The 20,814-nt window shown below is 44.1% G+C and overlaps 1 protein-coding gene across 1 annotated transcript in view; it reads left to right on the forward strand.

Annotated features, from left to right (window-relative positions):
- The window catches only part of MBD2 (methyl-CpG binding domain protein 2), a 170,118-nt gene that overhangs the window by 127,470 nt on the left and 21,834 nt on the right, over positions 1 to 20,814 (forward strand). The window lies entirely within an intron of this gene.

The following is a 20,814-nucleotide window of genomic DNA, read 5'->3' on the forward strand; positions in this document are numbered from 1 at the left end:
CACTGTTTTTGATTAAAAATCAATAAAGAATTAAAAAAAACAAAACAAAACACAAACCACACTGTACCCTGAGAAAATGTTAATTATCATTCCTATTCTGGGGTTTTTTCAAAGAGGTCAAGGCAGATGACTCTATGCACTGTCACCTCAGTAACAACCATACAAAAATAGACAAATATACCCCCCTCCCTTTTTACTAAACCACAATAGCAGTTTTTAGCGCAGGGAGCTGCGCTGAATGCCTAGCGCAGCTCTCGACGCTCATAGGCTCCCTGCACTAAAAACCTCTATTGCGGTTTAGTAATAGGGGGCCATAGTGCAAAATATAGACAGCAGATATAAATTCAGACACATTTTGATCACTAAATTGAAAATAAAATCATTTTTCCTACCTTTGTTGTCTGGTGATTTCATGAGTCTCTGGTTGCACTTTCTTCTTCTGACTGTGCATCCAATCTTTCTTCCCTTCTTTCAGCCTGTATGCTTCCTCTCCTCCAGACCTCATTCCCTCCCCCAAATTTTTCTTCCTCTCTCCCTGCCCTTTCTTTCTCCATGCCTCCCTTTCTTTTTTTTCTCTCTTCATGCCCCCTTTCTTTTTCTCTGTTTTCCTTCTTTCCTTCTGTCTCCCTGCCTGCCCCCTTTCTTTCTTTCTCCCTGCCCTCCCCCAAGCCACTACCACCGCCATCGGGTAACAGGCCCCAAAGCCGCCGCCGTCGCCGCCCCAAACTCTCCCTGCTTCCCTGCATCGGCCGACCAGCATTCCTCTCCCAACGTCAATTCTGCCGTCGGAGAGGAAGTTCTGGCCCAGCCAAGCAGCGATTGGCTGGCCCGAACTTCCTCTCCGACGGCAGAATTGACATCAGAGAGAGGAAGGCTGATCAGCCCGGTAGATCGCCAAGGCAAAGTGAGTCTATCATGGAGCCCGGGATGGGCTTCGCGATCGACTCACTTTGCCTTGACGATCTACCGATCGATCGCAATCGACCTATTGGGCGCCCCTGCTCTAGAGGGAATGTGAAAAATGAGGATGAATGCAGGAACCTTGAGGCATTATGAATAAAGTGACAACTGAGATGTAATGCAAAAAAATTTTAGGGAATTACAAAAAAAGAGATTAGACATCTACAGATAGTCCAGAATACTGCTGTTAAGGTCATATTTAAGGCCAAGAAATTTGACCATGTCACTCCCCTCTTGATTAAAGCCCATTGGCTCCCTATCGATCACCGTATCACTTATAAAACATTACTGCTGACATTTAAAACAAGAAAAACAGGACAGCCGGAATTTATTAACAAACTTCTGATCCCATATTCTTCATCACGTACCCTCCGATCCTCAAAATCTATTAGTTGTCCCATTACTTAGGGCTCCTTTTACGAAGCCGCATTAGTGGTTTAACATGCGTAATAGCGTGTGCTAAACTGCCGGCCGCGCTAGATGCTAACGCCAGCAATGAGCTGGCGTTAGTTCTAGCTGCATAGCGTGGGTTTAGCGCGCACTAAAAATCTGTGTGCGCTAAAACTGCTAACGCGGCTTCGTAAAAGGAGCCCTTAGACACATCAATACAAGGAGAAATTCCATTTTTTTGGTTGTTGCTCCCTCCCTTTGGAATTCAATGCCTAACTTTTTGAGAGAGACAACATCTATGGAGAAATTCAAATCTTTCCTTAAAATATTCCTTTTTAAAGACACATTCGAAGTTTGACTGTCCTTTTAAGGATTTTATAAGCTTAATTTCAGCCCACTTAAGTTGGACTGCTGCGTGTTACCCTCCCCTTTTGTATTTGCCTATATTTCTCTCTTTCCTTTGTTTATATTGTAGTTTTCCCTTTTCCATTCATTTCAGTATGTCATAAGAACATAAGTAATGCCTCCAGTGGGTCAGACCTGAGGTCCATCGTGCCCAGCAGTCCGCTCATACGGCGGCCCAACAGGTCCAGGACCTGAGCAGTAATCCTCTATTTATACCCTTTTATCCCCTTTTCCAGCAGGAAATTGTCCAATCCTTTCTTGAACCCCAGTACCGTACTCTGCCCTATTACGTCCTCTGGAAGCGCATTCCAGGTGTCCACCACACGTTGGGTAAAGAAGAACTTCCTAGCATTTGTTTTGAATCTGTCCCCTTTCAACTTTTCTGAATGCCCTCTTGTTCTTTAATTTTTGGAAAGTTTGACGAATCTGTCCCTCTCTACTCTCTCTATGCCCTTCATGATCTTGTAAGTCTCTATCATATCCCTTCTGTCTCCTCTTCTCCAGGGAAAAGAGACCCAGTTTCTCCAGTCTCTCAGCATATGAAAGCTTTTCCATCCCTTATATCAGACGTGTCGCTCTCCTCTGAACCCCCTCGAGTAACGCCATATCCTTCTTAAGGTACAGCGACCAATATTGGATGCAGTATTCCAGATGCGGGTGCACCATCGCCCGATACAACGGCAGGATAACTTCTTTCGTTCTGGTTGTAATACCCTTCTTGATTATACCTAGCATTCTATTCGCTCTCTTAGCGGCCGCTGCACACTGTGCTGTCGGCTTCATTGTCATGTTCACCATTACCCCCAAGTCCCTTTCATGGGTACTCTCATTCAATAACATCCCTCCCATCGTATAGTTGTACCTCAGGTTTCTGCTTTCCACATGCAATACTTTACACTTCTCAATGTTGAACTTCATCTGCCATCCTGTCACCCATTCCCCTAGTTTGTTCAAGTCCCTTTGCAATTCTTCGCAGTCCTCTTTAGTCCGAGCTCCACTAAATAGTTTGGTGTCGTCCACAAATTTTATTATCTCACATGTCGTCCCTGTTTCTAGATCATTTATGAATATATTAAATAGCAGCCGCCTGAGCACCGAGCCCTGCGGGACCCCACTCGTGACCCTCCTCCAGTCTGAGTAGTGGCCCTTCACCCCTGCCCTCTGTTTCCTACCCGCCAACCAGTTTCTGATCCATCTATGTACATCTCCGTCCACCCCACGGTTCTTCAGTTTCCGGAGTAGACATTCATTAGGCACCTTGTCAAAGGCTTTTTGGAAATCTAGGTATATGATGTCTATGGGGTCTTCTCTGTCCATCCATTTGTTAATTCCTTCAAAGAAGTACAATAAGTTAGTTAGGCACGATCTCCCCCTGCAGAAACCATGTTGGCTGGTTATCAGAAGTTTGTTTCTTTCAAAATGTTCATCGATGTTTTCTTTTATCAGTGCTTCCGCCATTTTCCCCGGAACCGAGGTCAAACTTTTGTCTTATTTGTCCATTGTTTTAATTGATGATGTTTTTGTTATAATTTGTCCCCCCCCCCTCCGATTTTATTGTACAACCACCTTGAAACTGTTGATAAGGCGGTATAAAAAAAATTTTAAATAAAGTTATAAACTTGGATATTCAAAGCAATGAACTGGATAGAAATGGCTCCTGGCCAGTTAAATCACATGTTTGTGGCTAAATGGCCTTATTCAGCCGCACAGCTGGATAATGCTGCTGAAAATGTTTGATTAAGACTTACAGCAAAACGAGCTATTTTGTTCTGCAGCTTGTGAACACTACGCTTCTTAAGTGTCAATATTCAGCATTTAACTGACCAAAGTAATCAAATAAATAAGACTGTATAAAAGTCAGTTCTATCTTTATACTGTTCACCATAGCGGGTTAAATGCTGCATAGCACATTTAACTGGCTATGGTTCAGCTGGCTCCATAAACTCAGAAAATTTAAGCCAGGGGCAGGATATGACCCAGCATCGAATTTCTGGGCATAGTGCCAGTGACAGTCAGCAAAATGCTAATCGCCACCAGCTGAATATTAGCCCCTTAGAAACCTAGGGGGAGCAAAGTATCATATGATGGCCATCAAGCAAGAGAAGGATGTAGGAGTTGACATAGCTCATGACCTCAACGTTTGCAGAGAACCAGAGAGGAAGAAATATAAATTATTGGAAAAACTGAAAATGTTCAGTTCTAGCCATCACATCTCCAGGAAGATATTGGCCGAGTCAGTACAATGTAGAGGGCAGCTACAAAAATGGTGTAGGGTTTGTGACACATACCTGGTGACTTAACAATTCAGCATCTAAATATGTAATAAGAACATAAGAACATAAGCAATGCCTCTGCTGGGTCAGACCTGAGGTCCATCGTGCCCAGCAGTCCACTCACGCGGCGGCCCAACAGGTCCAGGACCTGTGCAGTAATCCTCTATCCCCTTTTCCAGCAGGAAATTGTCCAATCCTTTCTTGAACCCCAGTACCGTACTCTGCCCTATTACACTCTCTGGAAGCGCATTCCAGGTGTCCACCACACGTTGGGTAAAGAAGAACTTCCTAGCATTCATTTTGAATATGTCCCCTTTCAACTTTTCTGAATGCCCTCTTGTTCTTTTATTATTTGAAAGTTTGAAGAATCTGTCCCTCTCTACTCTCTCTATGCCCTTCATGATCTTGTAAGTCTCTGTCATATCCCCTCTAAGTCTCCTCTTCTCCAGGGAAAAGAGACCCAGTTTCTCCAATCTCTCAGGTTTTCCATCCCCTTTATCAGATGCGTCGCTCTCCTCTGAACCCTCTCTGTGAAGAGGGTGAGCAAGGCAGGATTAAAGCATAAGCATGGGCCTAGTGCCCAAATATTTAGGAGGGGCCCTCTCAAATGTGTAAGTCAAGGCAGAGTTTTGCCCTGGTATGTTAGCTGCTGACATAGAGAAGAGAATTGGGAGAGCGCAGAGCCATTGTTCACCACAGTGGTCTGTCTATTCTTCCTCACTCCCTATGTACTGCCTTCTTGTCAGCAGGAGGAGCCAGCGAGCAGGAACTCTTATCTGCTGTTTCCTCCTCTGCCAGTTTTCCTCTGTAGTCAGAATCATTCAGGGCTCCATTTGTGGGAGCTTTATATTTAAATTACAATGAGGGGCCCCCAACAAACCTGTTTGCCTAGGGCCCAACAAGGAGTTAATCTTGCCCTGAGGGTGAAAGAGGAATAAGGGTGTATGATAGTGGCACTGCATCTTCACAGTATAAATCACATTTGGAAATTCAACACTTTTCCGTGGAAAGGAAATTCCAGACAAGGCATCATGGTTTTGAGGATGAAAAGTAGGCTCCTTAAAAACTAAGAAAAAATTTCTTCCTGGCAGAAAGATGAAATCTTTTCCAGTAGAGGGCAGCAACAACAATTGCATTAGAATTCAAGACAGCATGAGGTAAGCACAAATGACCTTGAAAAACAAGGAAGTGAAGGTAAAGCTTTGTGACACAATGAAGGGAAAATGAACAGATAGATGAGACTTGGAATCTTCCATTTGTTCTAATGTGACACACACTCCATTCCTGAACCTGTGGGTAGTCAATCCCTTCTCAAGAAAATTCTTGTAGGGTGCTTCATTCTTTTGCTTTGCCTTCCATCCTTCTGAGCTGTTCTCCAATTCCTCAGTTGTCTTTCTACAAGCGAGATGGTAGGAGCCGGTCTTTTCTGCTCATGTTTATTTTTCAGTTATATTTGTTTTTTTGGACCATTTGTGAGGCTTTTCGGTGCTGCAGAGGATTCCACTCGGGACAGCTCTGGCTGTGGGAGAAGGGCAGTCTGAGTCTTCTCAGACAATGTGACCACAGTAACCTATGTAAACAGGTAAGGAGGAGTGCACAGCTGAGCTTGGAAGCTTGCCTGCTCTTTCGGTGGGTGGAAGCCCATATCTTGGCCATCTCAGAAGCTCACATAGCTGGAGTGGAGATTGTGCAGGTGGACTTCTAAGTCATCAGATCTTCGATCTGTGGGAGTAGTTTTGAAAGGTCACTTGGACACACAAAGTCAGAGGCGTGAAGAAAGTACAAGAGGTTTATTTACAGCATGACAGACTCTTGTGCAGTGAGCAGCCTGCTTACAAGAGTGCCAGAAACAGGAAATGCACGGACTTTTATGCCCTTTTCACAAACTAATATATGCAAAATCTACAACTTCTCATTTGTTACTTCTATAACTTTTCTACAATTATTATTGGTCCTAAGCCAGCACTTGCGATCGGTTCAGGGGTCCAACTTATAGTCCTATAGGAAGCTAGTTCATTTACCTGCTTATCTAAGCCTTGCAGTTCTAACTGTTACATGTTCAGGAGGGCAGGGTACATCATGGCTCAAACTCTTATCTATTTAGCTTACAATGTGGTAAGGCAGGGACATACATTTCAAGCAGATGATGTCAGCAGATTGTACACTGTTTCCAGCTATGTAGGCCAGAGCAGTATTTCAAACAGCAGTTAACCTTTTCATGACCCTACAGTATCTCTCTTGGAGGGCCTTTGACTGCTCAGGATCCAACAAAAGGCAGCTTGTTTCTTCAGCCAAACGTACAAGTCCGGAAGCACCAGGCTGGATACTCCGGCCGAAACCTGGCCTGCAAAAGAGCTCCTATATGTGTTCCCTCCATGGCCAATGATAGGCAGAGTGTTTCAGTGGGTCAGAACGCACCCAAGTTGAGTTATCCTGGTAGCTTCAGATTAGCTGAGTCAGCCTTGGTATGCAGAGGGATGATGCTCTCAGGCTTCCTTGTCATCTAAATCTTCTCACAGCATCCCATGGCCCTGGAGGATCTGGAGAACTTTGGTCTTATGGCATGCCTCATGAGCGTAAAGCCTTAGGGCATAAAGGCTATTCACCTGAAATTATTTCCATGTTCCTGAGGTCTAAGAAGCAGTCCATGTTAGTGGCCTACATGAAAGCTTGGATGTGTTTCAGAAACTGGTGTGAGCAACAATGCTCAGACCTGGTGACTGTACCAGTTTCTGTGGTGCTTGACTTCCTGTAGGAAGATTTGAAGAAGGGCCTGGCGGTTGGCTCTCAAGATAGATTGGACTTTCCTGCTTCAGAGCGCAGGTCAGCAAGCGCTTATTGGCGTCCCATCCGGAAGTATCCAGATTTTTGAAGGGAGGCTTATATCTTCGCCCTCCAGAGCAACAGCCTTTTCCATCTTGGAATTTTAATCTGGTCCTGCGGTCAGTTGGGAAGGCCTCATATGAGCCTTTGGAGGAGGCGTCCTTGATAGATCTGACGGTTAAGACAGTTTTCTTACTGGCTGTGTTGTCAGCGAGAAGGGTATCGGAGCTGCAGGCTATGTCCTGCAGGGAACCCTTTCTTCGCATCTTAAAGGCTAGCATCTCAATTTGAACAGTCCCTTCCTTTCTTACCGAAGGTTGTGTCCAGTTTTCACATGAACCAGGAGGTTCAACTACCAGCCTTTACACCTATGGGAATGAAGAAAGCAATAGTGTGTTGAAAGTTCTGGATGTGCAATTAATTTTCATTTGTTACTTGAAGATGACCAATGAGTACCTGCTGTCTGATCACCTCTTTGTGCTTACGAATGCAATATGTCGGGGAAGGCATCTAAAGCGACCATATCCAGGATATCCATATCTTATACCTACATTGGAAGCGAAAAGCAGTCTCCAGTGGCAGCGAAGGTATACTCCACTTGCAGGATCGTGTCCTTTTGGGCAGAGTTAGAGCAGTTTCACCTGCAGAGATTTGCATGACAGCCATTTGGTCCAATCTCCACATGTTCACTAAATTTTACAGGATGGATGTGGCAACTGGGCTGGACACCACTTTTGGGTCCTCAGTACTGGTAACAGGCTCATCTGTCTCATCCTAGGAACCAGGGACTGCTTTGATATATCCCAATGATCAAGATTACCAGTCCTGTTGCACAAGAAGAAAAGATTAAGTTCGTACCTTGCTAATCTTCTTTCTTGTAAACAGGAATGGTAGTCTTGATGCCCACCTTATCTGATACATAGTCGAATCACATTATTATGACCACCTGCTAGTATCCAGAATAACTTCCTCTGGCAGTATGGATGGCAGCCAGACACCGTGGGAGTGACTCAATGGTTGCTAGAGGTATCTGGAGCCATGCAGACTACAGTGCGTCCAACAGTTGCTGATGGGTGTGTGGTAGTGGATCAAGTTGTTGAACATGTCGATCGAGGTAGTCCCAAATATGCTTGATTGGGTTAAAGTCTGGGGAATTCGGAAGCCAGGGAAGTAGCTGAAAGTCTTGGTTGTGCTCTGCAAACCACTCAAACAATTCTGGTGGTATGACATGTCACATTGTCCTGTTGAAAGATCCCTTTGGCCATAGGGATGACTGGCAACATGTATGGGTATACTTTATTGGCAAGGATGGAGAGATACCCATATCACATGAAAGTGCCTTCCAGAGGTGTCAAGGGACCCAGACGATACCAAGAAATCATTCCCCTGACCATAACACTGCTGCCATCAGCTTGTGTACGTCCAACAATAGTTGCTGGGTGATTGTTCTAAGTGGTTTCACGCCTGACACACTAACATCCATCCATTCAATGGAGTTCAAAATGTGACTCATCAGAGAAGGTAGCCCTCTGCCATTCGATGTAAATCTAATGTCAGTACTCCTATGCAAATTTCAGCCATTTTTTTGCAATGAACGCTTGTGAGCATGGGTGCAGTCACTAGCCGTCTGTTCCAGAGCCCCGTTAGCAACAGGGTTTGCTGCACAGTCATTTTGGACACACATCTGGAAGCCCTCTGGTTCATTTGGACAGTGAGTTGCTCTACGGTAGTGTGCTGATTGGCCTGCACCAACCTGCACAACCAACATTCACCTCTCGCATCAATGTCTCATGCTGCCCCACAGTTACCATGTCAGGTCGTCGAAAAGCTTCCATTCGTCCACTCACTTTAACTATAGCAGCCGGTGAATAGCTCACAAACTCTGCCATTTACAAAATGCTGCTGCCCTTGGCCCGGTAGTTGATGATCATGCCTTTTTCAATGTCTGATAAATCGTGTTTTTTTCCCTATGACAGCCACAGTTGCTATATTGGCAACTTGTTGACATCTCACTTTATATACCCACGAAGTCTGCATGCAACACATGCATTCATTCATTGGCTATGCATCCCTGATGTCAGAGGTAGTTGGTGGTCATAATAATGTAACTCGACTGTATATATTAGCCTGCTTTCTGTTTCAGACATACCTGCTTAGAGGGGCATAATCGTTTTCATCTAAGTCGCAAGTCGTCCAAAGTAAATAACAGCTTAGGACACATTTTCAAAAAATACGTCCAAATTTTTTTTTCATTTCAAAACTCGTCTAAGTATATGTCCTGCCGATCTGATCGTCCAAGCCGTTAAATCGTCCATCTTTATACCACATTTTCGTCCAACTTTTCGTCCAAGTCAAAAACGCCTAGAACAAGCCCTGTTGGACGTGGGAAGGGTCTGCAAAGTGATGGACTGAACACCCAGACATGGCACCTAAATAGTGGGGTACCTTACAGGGCACTGCTGTGAACTTCACAAAAAGGGTGCCATGTCATCATCTCACTACAGCTCCCTTATAGGTCATGGTGAGCCCCCCCAAACCACCTCCAGAATCCCCTAGACTCACTTATCTACCACCCCAATAGCCCTTATGGCTGCAGGAGCCACTTACATGCCAGTACAAAAGGGTTTTGGGGGTGTAAAGGGGAGTTCACATGTTTCAGTATCAATGCAGTGATTACAGGGGCTTATGGGCATGTGTCCTCCTCTCCGTGGGTCCCTAACCCACCCTCAAGACGGTTTAAGACGCCTGTGCAGCACGACTAGGCTTTCCTATGCCAGGCTGCCAGGTGATGATGTTCTGGAGGCACAATTTTCAAGTTGTGATTAATATTTTTATGGGGGGGGGGGGCGGTGATCACTGGGGTAGCATGTGGGGGTCTGTATTATGTGTTTGCAGTGTTTATCTGGTGACTTTAGGTGGTTTTTTGTGACTTAGACCATGTTTTAAATGGTCTAAGTCACAACGTCCAAGTTCCGTCGATCCTGTGCTGTATAACTTTCGGTTATACATGCAGTACAACTAAGTCTAAGCTGGCCCACATCCCACCCAACTCTCACCCTTGACACTCCTACTGACATGCCCCATTGAGCTCTGGTCGTTCAGCAGCACTATGAAGGCCTAGGTCATTTATAAATATGTCTAAAACCCGTTTTTATTGTCGGCACTTGGACATATTTTGACAATGTTCGTCCAAGTGCCGACTTAAGCCGGTTTTTGGACGTTTTTCTCTTTTGATTATGAGCCCCTTAGTCATATGTCATGTTTCTATCACTTGCCTGGTAGAATCAGGAATGAAGAAGAATTCACTCATAAGAGTAATCGAACTATTGGTGTAGATAGCACACAGGTAATTTTATTAACCCCTTGTTTGTTTTATTTAGTTGTGGTTAATCAGTATTCTTTAATTTTTGCATTTAGAGCAGAACACACTTATGTAGTTTGGGGTAGTTTCCCCACACCCCCCGCTTTCTTTTGTTTGCACTCTAGGAACTCGCTAGAAGCTTTGGTACCAACTGAGGGGGTGGAGCTCATCCCAGAGTGATGGATGGTGGAGCATGAAAACAAACAGAGGGCTCTCTACAACCCTCACAACTAATGGGGGGTTCAACTTGAAGGTTAAGACTATCATTCCTGTTTACAAGAAAAAAAAAACCTAATTGTTGCTTCTTTTCTTTGTTTTATTTCTATTTATTACCTTCAACATTTAAAATCTGTTTCAAATTTATGCTGTAATAAAGCATATTTAATATCATCACTTTTAAATAATAATTATTTCTCAAGGCATATATACTAACATTCAACAGCATGATAGAGCAACCAAAAATTATTACAGTAGGATGGACTGCCAGGGTTCCTTGCAAAATATTCTGTTCCCTAGAATAACCACCAGATGGCACCATGGAATCACATTTGGTGTTTCTTTTATTTTTTTTTTCTCCTGTTGCATCAATGCTGTTTATTGTATTTACTTATTTATTTGGATTTGGCTCATGTCTTTTTCATTGTAGCATAAGATGGATCATGTTCAGTTGTAGTAGGTATTACTAATCTGTTATGTACCAAATAAAATACTACATCCGATCTATCTGTACAGTAAATAGCCAGTAATCCTTATTTTTAAGGAATGGACAAGGAAACTGATGTTATGAATGATTTTTGTGGCCTTTTAGATTTTGTCATCATTTGGCTTTGTGATCTGGCAGCTCCTATCATTAAATTAGGTTTGTTGTGTATAGAGAAGCAGAGTGGAGGAATAACCTAATGGTTAGAGTAGTGGGCTAAGAACTAACCCCCTCCCCTTTTTTTACAAAACCATAGTGCCGTTTTTAGTGCCGGCTGCGGAGTAGTTACCGCCAAGGCCAGCACTAAAAACTGTACTACATTTTTGTAAATGGGGGGGGGGGGGTTAAGTGAGCCCAGTTCAAATTCCACTGCTGCTCCTTGTGATTTGGGGCAAGTAACTTAACCCCTTCATTTTCTCAGGTACAGACTAAGATTGTGAGTCCTCTAGGGACTGAAAATTCTTAGTGTACTTAAATGAACCACATCAGGTCATCGAAAAGCTTCCATTCATCCACTCACTTTAACTACAGCAGCCGGTGAATAGTTCACAAACTCTGCCATTTACAAAATGCTACCTTTTTCAATGTCTGATAAATCACACTTTTTTCCCTATGACAGCCATGGTTGCTATATTGGCAACTTGTTAACATCCCACTTTATATACCCACGAAATCTGCACGCAACACATGCGTTCATTCATTGGCTCTGTGTCCCTGACGTCAGAGGTAGTTGGTGGTCATAATAATGTAATGTAATTGTAATGTAATTTATTTCTTATATACCGCTAAATTCCGTTAGGATTCTAAGCGGTTTACAGAGAATTGACAATAGGGTGTATTAAAATTATAAGTAATAAAGGTACTGTCCCGAAGGCTCACAATCTAACTAAAGTACCTGGAAAAATGACAATTAGTAGAGTAATGAAGAAATAAAATAGAGATAGATGAGAAAAATAAGAAAATAAACATTCTAATAAGACTACAATGATCTAAAGAACTTTGAAAGGTTGAAAAAAGAGGGGAGATAGGAAATAGAAGCAGAAGGGAGAACCGTTGAAACTATAGAATTCTGGGGAAATTTAAATTAAATTTAAATAAGAAAATAAGAAACAAAAACAAGTGGCAAAACAATGAATGAGATTTTTAAAAAAATATCATAAACTAAAAAGAAAGTGAAAAATAAAAACAAAACAGTCAAGACTGAAGTCCAGCTTGAAATGACTTCACTGCTTTGGCTGTGAAACTTCTCCAGATGTCATCCGATCCTTGTCAGCAAACCGGAAGCCCCAAATCCAGTGTCTCCGGTCATCAACTCATCTAAGACATTCACACTCTCCTCCTGCATGCCAAATTCGCTGAATCTGTCTCCGTTCAGGACAGGCACCACCCGCGTCTCTCTGACCGTTTGCGGCGCCATGACGACCGTGCCGTCCGGACCAACCATGGCCTGCCCCTCGCGGTGGCGGTGGTGGTCGTGGGGGTCGCTCCTCTTCATGGCCAAAGCTAGCGGCTGCAGCGCCTTCTCTGAGTTGACGCTGCTCAGCAGAACCAGGCTGGCGGCCGGGCCGGGCGCCTCTAGCGGCGGGCGAGTGCCGGGTCGGCTGCTGGCTTCTCGGCGACAGGGGTGATGGCGATGATGGGATGGAGGGGCTGGGTGAGCGACTGCGCCGGAGGCATCTCCTTGCCCGCATCCTTCAGCTCCAACTCGGCAATCCTCACCGACGCGACCTGCCCCAACAAAGCCCAATAATAATGTGACTCTTTGACAGCTTTTTGGCTTTCAGGTGATATATAAGAAACTAAAATAAAAAATAAGAATGAAAATAGTATTATTGCTTGGCTAATTGGAGGGTATTTTTAGAAGAGGCCTAGGTAATGAGCTGAAAGCACCTATTTGTCTTTATGGAACAGTAGTTTAAATCTTGCAGTATGTGGCGTTATATAAAAATACTGGCCCCTCCTACATCCCAATGGCTTGTTTTGTGTATTTTTCTTTTGGACTTTTTTTTTTTTTTTTGGTTAAAAAAGAAAGATGCACTAAGGACAAGCACTCTGAAATATTACTATTTTTAAAACAAAAAATAGATGTTTTGCTGTTTCAAAAATGATCATGTTCGCAACTGGATTTTTGTGCATCTTCGCAAAACGTCCAAACTCGGATTTGGACATCATATTGAAAATGTCCCCTATGTATCTTTGTAAAATAACATAAAACCAGATGCTGTGTTACAAGTTTCTCTATGCCTGCTTGAGAGCAGATGTAAATGTTAATTATTTAAGTACATACACAAATTACTATATCTGCTTAGATTTTTGAGATAATCCAATCTAATATTCAATCAATAGAATTTCAATCAGCAACCTGCGGTATCCCAATGCTGCTAGGCTAACGTTTCCCCCCTCCATGGCCCAAACCCCTACCATGCTGATCCCCCACATGGCTCTCTGAGTAACCCAGCTCTTCCTGATGGCTACCTAGAAAATCTCTTGCTTGATGGCCATCATATGATACTTTGCTCCCCCTAGGTTTCTAAGGGGCTAATATTCAGCTGGTGGCGATTAGCATTTTGCTGACTGCCACTGCCACTATGCCCGGAAATTCGATGCTGGGTCATATCTTGCCCCTGGCTTTAATTTTCTGAGTTTATGGAGCCAGCTGAACCATAGCCAGTTAAATGTGCTATCCCCACTCCTCTTCAACCTGTACGTCAAACCAGTACTCAACATTGCAGAAAAATATCAAATCAAGATCCACTCAGGCAGATGACATACAGCTCTACCTCCCCCTAGGTCAACATCGAGACGCTCAAATAAAAAAACTTCATTGCTGCCTAACTGAAATAAAGAACTGGATGACTGCATACAAACTAAAGCTCAACATAAGAACATAAGCAGTGCCTCCGCCGGGTCAGACCATAGGTCCATCCTGCCCAGCAGTCCGCTCCCGCGGCGGCCCAAACAGTTCACGACCTGTCTAAATCACCAGAAGGGGCCCCCATGCCTCCTTGGTTTCCTAATTGAGTCCTATCTTCCTATCAAATTCCTAGCCCTCCGGTCTTGCACCTGCACGACCTGGTTGGGTTTCTACATTTATTTTCTGGTTAGCTTTCTCAATATCCCACAATCCCTTTATCCCTCAGGAATCCATCCAGTCTCTGTTTGAATCCCTGTACCGTACTCTGCCTGATCACTTCCTCCGGTAGCGCATTCCAAGTGTCCACGACCCTCTGGGTGAAAAAAAACTTCCTTGCATTCGTTTTGAACCTATCTCCCTTCAGTTTCTCCGAATGCCTCCTCGTACCTGTTGTCCCCTTCAGCCCGAAGAATCTGTCCCTATCCACCCTCTCTATGCCCCTCATGATTTTGAAGGTCTCTATCATATCACCCCTGAGCCTCCTTTTTTCCAGAGAGAAGAGCCCCAGCCTATCCAACCTCTCAGCATATGGGTAGTGTTCCAGCCCTCTTACCAGTTTCGTTGCTCTCCTTTGGGCTCTCTCAAGTACCTCCATGTCTCTCTTGAGGTACGGCGACCAATATTGAACGCAGTATTCCAGATGCGGACGCACCATCGCTCGATACAGTGGCATGATGACTTCCCGCGTCCTGGTAGTTATGCCCCTCTTTATGATGCCCAGCATCCTGTTGGCTTTTTTTGAGGCTGCTGCGCACTATGCAGATGGCTTCAGTGATGCATCCACCAGCACACCCAAGTCTCTCTCAAGATTGCTTTCTCCCAACAATGCCCCCCCAATTTGTAGTTGAACAACGGGTTCTTTTTCCCTATATGCATAATCTTGCATTTTTCCACATTAAAGCGCATTTGCCATTTGTTTGCCCAGTCTTCCAGCTTGTCTATGTCCCTTTGCAGGTCCTCACACTCCTCCCTGGAGCTAACTCTGCCGCACAGTTTGGTATCGTCTGCAAATTTTATAACCTCGCACTTTGCCTCCTTTTCCAGGTCATTGATAAATATGTTGAAGAGTAACGGCCCCAGCACCGATCCCTGTGGCACACCGCTCGTGACTCCCCGCCAGTCAGAATATTGGCCCTTTACTCCGACCCTCTGCAGTCTACCCGACAACCAGTGCTCGATCCATCTGTGCACATCCCCTCCCACCCCGTGGTTCCACAGTTTCCTAAGCAGCCTTTCATGTGGTACCTTGTCGAAAGCCTTTTGAAAATCGAGGTAAATGATGTCGATGGGTTCCCCATTGTCCACCCGACTGCTTATTCCCTCAAAGAAGTACAGAAGGTTCGTTAGGCACGACCTTCCCTTACAGAAACCGTGCTGGCTTGTTCTCAGTAGGCCATTTCTCTCAATGTGCTCGCAAATGCCATCCTTTATCATAGCTTCCACCATCTTCCCTATAATTGAAGTCAGGCTCACCGGCCTGTAGTTCCCGGGGTCACCCCTCGATCCCTTCTTGAAGATAGGTGTGACATTCGCTAATTTCCAGTCCTCTGGTACCTCTCCAGTTTTCAAGGATAGGTTACAGACATGCTGGATTGTGCACGCTATTTCTTGTCTTAGTTCCTTCAGAACCCTTGGGTGGATCCCGTCCAGACCCAGTGATTTGCCGCATTTTAACCTGTCTATCTGTTTGAGGACATCTTCCTTACTTACCTCTATGTGCTCCAATTTTTCAGCCTGTTCCCCACTCATGAGCTCCTCTGAGTCCGGTATATTAGATGTGTCTTCTCGCTTCAAAACCCAAACTTCTCTGGATACACAAGGATTCCTGCACAAACCCCCGACCATCCCTCTCCTGGGGAAATGACACCCTTACAGCCAAAGACAACATCCACAGCCTGGGAGTGATTCTCGACTCAAACCTGTCGCTCTCAGATCATGTTTCAAAATTAGTGTCTTCATGTTTCTATTACCTACGCCAGCTAAAGTGCATCCATGCTTACTTCTCAGAGAATGATTTTGCCCCGCTACTATATGCGTTTGTGTTATCCCACTTAGACTATTGCAACACGCTACTAGTAGGCTTACCCGCAAAAACCATCTCCTGTCTCCAAGGCGTGCAAAACGCTGCTATCCGACTCCTGAAAAACCTGGGCTTCCATGACCACGTCACCCCTGCACTAAGATCCATGCACTGGCTGCTTATCTGAAAATGATACATCTTTAAAGCCCTGGTTCTAGCTTTCAAGACATTTCACAAGATGACACCAAGCTACATAGCATCAAAACTACAAATTTATGTCCCCAACCGATCACTGAGATCCCAAGCGGAAAAACGGCTAGCCATTCCACCCGGTCGCTCACTCACATCTGAAATAACCCAGAAATGCTCTTATTCCCATTTCATACCCAGATTATGGCACACCATCCCCCCATCTGTCAGATATTTAAACAGTCTATGGAATTTCAGGAAACTCAGCTACTTGGCTTACATCTGCATCCCTGACTGACCTTTATGTCGGACCACCAGACCAAAAACCTACCACACTTCAATGGTGCACAAACCTACAAAGCTATTTTACCTATGTTAGGCTATGTCCATACAGAAAATGATGCAATTTAAACCACCATAGACTATGGGGCTCATAATCGAAAGAGAAAAATGTTCAAAAACCGGCCTAAGTTGGCACTTGGACGAACATTTCTCAAAAACATCCAAGTGCCGATAATAAAAACGGGTTTTGGACGTATTTCTAAATGAACTAGGCCTTCATAGTGCCACGACCAAAGCTAAACGGGGCATTTCGAGAGGTGTGTCGAGGGTGGAAGTAGGGCAGAATGTGGGCCGGCATAGACTTAGTTGTACAGTAACCCGCCAAAATGATGAGGGGGGGAAGTGCTCACGGCGGGTATGGGGACAAGGCCATCCACTGCCCCGTAGAGCGGTGAATGACCTTGTCCCATCAGTTAAGGGAGGGATCGTGCGTGGCCCCCTCCCTCCTATCTACCTACCCAAATCTATCTATCTCCCTCCCTCCCCCTTACCTTCATGGTGCATTTTGAATAACTTCTTCACAAAGCCGTCAGAGCCTGTAAGCAGTAGTGTGCATGTGTGGGCGGAAGCTTCTCCTCTGATGCAACTTCTGGTTGCGTCAGAAGAGAAACTTCCTCCCACACATGCACGCTACTGCTTGCAGGCTCTGACGGCTTTGAAGAAGTTACTCAAAATGCGCCATGAAGGTAAAGGGGAGGGAGGGAGATAGATTCAGGTAGGAAGGAAGAGGGAGGGGGCCGTGCGCGAGGGGTGCTGAAGGGCGGTGAGGTGGTGAGAGGGAAGGGTGGTGGAGAAAAGGAGCAGATGCTGAAGGGGGTGGAGAGGAACAGATGCTGAAAGGAAATGGGGAATAGATAGTGGGGAGAAGACGCTGAAAGGACATGGGGAAGACAGAGTGGGGAGAAGATGCTGAAAGGACATGGGGAATGCAGAGTGGACAGAAGATGCTGAAGGGAAATGGGGAAGACAGTAGGGAGAAGACGCTGAAGTTAAATGGGGAAGACAGAGTGGGCAGAAGATGCTGAAGGGAAATGGTGAAGACAGAGTAGGGAGAAGACGCTCAAGTGAAATGGGGAGGACAGAGTGGGCAGAAGACGCTGTAGGGAAATGGGGGAGAAGACACTGAAGGGAAATGGTGAAGACAGAGTGAAGAGAAGATGCTGAAGGGAAGTGGGGAAGACAGAGTGGGGAGAAGACGCTGAAGGAAATGGGGAACAGAGAGTGGGGAGAAGACGCTGAAGGGAAATGGGGAAGAGAGAGTGAGGAGAAGACGCTGATTGGAAATGGGGAACAGAGAGTGGGGAGAAGACGCTGAAGGGAATGGGGAAGAGAGAGTGGGGAGAAGACGCTGGAAGGGAAATAGACAGAGATGCCAGACTATGGGGGAGCAGAGGGAAGAAGATGGGCACCAGACCAATTGGGGGTGGGTGGTGAAGGGAGAGGCACAGTAACAGAGCAAATGAAAGATGCAGAGAGAAGACAGACAGTGGATGGAAGGAATTGAATGAGAAGATGAGGGAAGCAGAAACCAGACAACAAAGGTAGAAAAAAAAATTTCTATTTCTATTTATTTTTTTGCTTTAGGATAAAGTAGTATATTAGTTATGTTTAAAGCTTTAGATAGTACCTGTAGCTTTTCCCAGCCTATGATTTTATTAGTAACTTTTAAATGATTAGTAGATTTTAAATATAGATGAAATAAATTTTGTTAGTTTTTAGGATATGAATTGAATTAAATAAATCAATAAATCAAATATTTAATTAATTTTATGTTATGGTATTTTTGGTATAGCATATAAAAATTTATAAACAAAGCCCTGCCAGCTGAACATCTCTTTCTCTAGTTCAGCAGCCAGAACTTTGATTTATAAGGAAGGAATAAGCTAAATATTGCAGTACTGAGGCTTGTATGGATGCTGCGGGGATAGTAGTCACGAGGATGGGGCAGGTACAGTGGTTGCGGGGACGGGGACGGGGCAGTAACAGGGACTGTGGTCGTGGGGATGGGGCAGGGATGAGGACAAATTTTTTTCCCCGTATCATTCTCTAATTCACACATCAAACTCTCACTCATTATACAGTCCCTCATAAGGACAGAAATGTTTAAGTACTTTAGACCATTGTTATAGAACAAACTTTCATTCTCTTCCCCCACACAGTACTTTACTGACTCATGCTGCATTCAAACATATAGTCTAAGGCTTCGGGGCTGCATTCCATTTCATTCCCCTCAGAGATATCTCTCTCTACCTCCATAAGAGACTCCTCACTCTCTGAAGCTGGGTACAAGCTATCCTCTGGAGCCGCATTTTGCCAGCCGTGTCATGGAGCCTTTCCCTTCCAATTAGCCTCTGCTTAGGAAGCAGAGTTTTGTCAGTATGGCAGTGCTGTGGGACAGGAGGTTTCTTAGCAGAAGGCAGTATGATAAAGCTCCTAGCCTTCAGTTCCCTGTTCTGTGAGGAACGTCCTCCCTTCCAGGTTCCTGATTGCCTCTGTGTGTTCTCAGCTGGCTTTGATTTATTCTGCTGGGGAACTTTCACTGGTGCTCTAACCACATTCTGCCTGTCAGCTCCACCCCCTTTCCTTAACCCTTGCTGTGTCAGATTGCCTGACCAGAGGTTTTACAGAAGAATTAACAGAAGGTTTATAAAAGGGATTATAGTGGCTTGGAACAGGTATTCTATTCTGCCCTGCCTATATGATCTTAGCACTGGGAATAGAGTGAATGGGCAGCTTCCTTGGTTTAGGAATAGGCACATTTACTTTAGTGGCAGATTTTAAAGCAAATTTTGAACCAGTGACAGGAGCTTCCCTGTCACAATATTCAACTCCTCAAGTCTCTTCTTGTATGTCTTTTGGTCCAAATACCATATCATTTTTGTGGCTTTTCTATGAACTGCTTTGTCTTTTTACATCCTTAGTGAGATATGGCCCTCAAAACTGAACACGATGCTCCAAGTGGGGCTTCACCAATGACTTGTACAGTGGCATCAGTACTTCTTTTCTTCTGCTGGTTATACCTCTTTGAATGCAGCCTAGCATCCTTCTGTCTACGGCCACCACCTGTTTAAAATAAATGTCAACTACTTTGGTTGTGCCACAGAAAAGTGGTATATCAGATCCATAATCCTTTACCTTTTTGACTTATGTCTAGTCAAGATTAGCATTCCTCACTGTTAAGTACAGGTTTTCCTTTTAAAGCTATACACAGTCATAGTTGACATCTTCATTGCTATACTGGCTTCAGTCTGCTCCTGTTAAGACATCCAGTAGTTAAGTAAATATTACCTTGACGTATGATCACTGACTTAAAAACATAAGAATTACCATACTGGGACAGACTGAAGGTCCTTCAAGCCCAGTATCCTGTTTCCAACAGTGGCCAACCCAGGTTCCAAGTACCTAGCTAGATCCAAAGTAATAAAACAGATTTTATTCTGTTTATCCTAGGAATAAGCAGTGGACTTCCCCAAGCCATCTCAATAATGGCCTATGGACTTCTCTTTTAGGAAATTATCCAAACCTTTTTTAAATCCTGCTAAGCTAACTAATTTCACCACATTTTCTGGCAATGAATTCCAGAATTTAATTGCGCTCTTTGGAAAGATGTTTTAGATCTCTAGGCCAATAGTCTTAAAAAGAAACTAGCTAACAAATTCAAAGGCATAGAACTTATTTGATCTTGTATTTTGCATTAACAGTCCCTGCATAAAGCTTCTTTGTTTGCAGAGCTAGAGGCAGCATTTAAATACAGATAATCTGATGAGTAACTGTCTGGAATCTTAATATCCAATTCCTACATGGGCACTACTTGGCTTAACTTCATCACAGGGCCTATAAACATTACCACCTCATTACTGCCAATTCCCCAGCATAGGAACTAAAGCTGAAACTGTGTATTGAGCACTTATCTCTGTACCACTGGGCTGGTTTCTCTGACTTTTGAAGTAGTTCCAGAAAATAACAAAACAGAACTTTTTGAATAACAAAAAAGAACTAGCAAACAGCAGCAAACTACATACAGCAGTCAATTTAATATCCAATTTGCAAGTTCTTCCAGAATTAATCCAGGTACCTCTCCTCCCTTGTAACAAAAAACAAAAAAAAAACCCCAAAACTGTTGTAACTTCACTGGAAATGTCCAGTTAGCTCTTTTGTAATCCGCCTTGAACTGCAAGGTATAGGCGGAATAGAAGTCCCTAATTAAATGTAATGTAATAATTACTTGAAAAGTTACCATGATTTTACCTAAGCAGCTGAGAATTGGTAGCAGATTGTTTAATTAAATAAAACAGTTTGATGTGCTCAGAAACTGGCAGTCACAGAAGAAAATATAGTAAAGATTTCTAACTACTTTCAGAAGGATTTAAAAATATATATGTTCATGGAGAGTGGGGTAGACACTTGAAAATAGATTTCTAACAGTTTCTAGTGCAA

Source organism: Geotrypetes seraphini, chromosome 1, assembly GCF_902459505.1.
Source record: "Geotrypetes seraphini chromosome 1, aGeoSer1.1, whole genome shotgun sequence".
Lineage (NCBI taxonomy): Eukaryota > Metazoa > Chordata > Amphibia > Gymnophiona > Dermophiidae > Geotrypetes > Geotrypetes seraphini.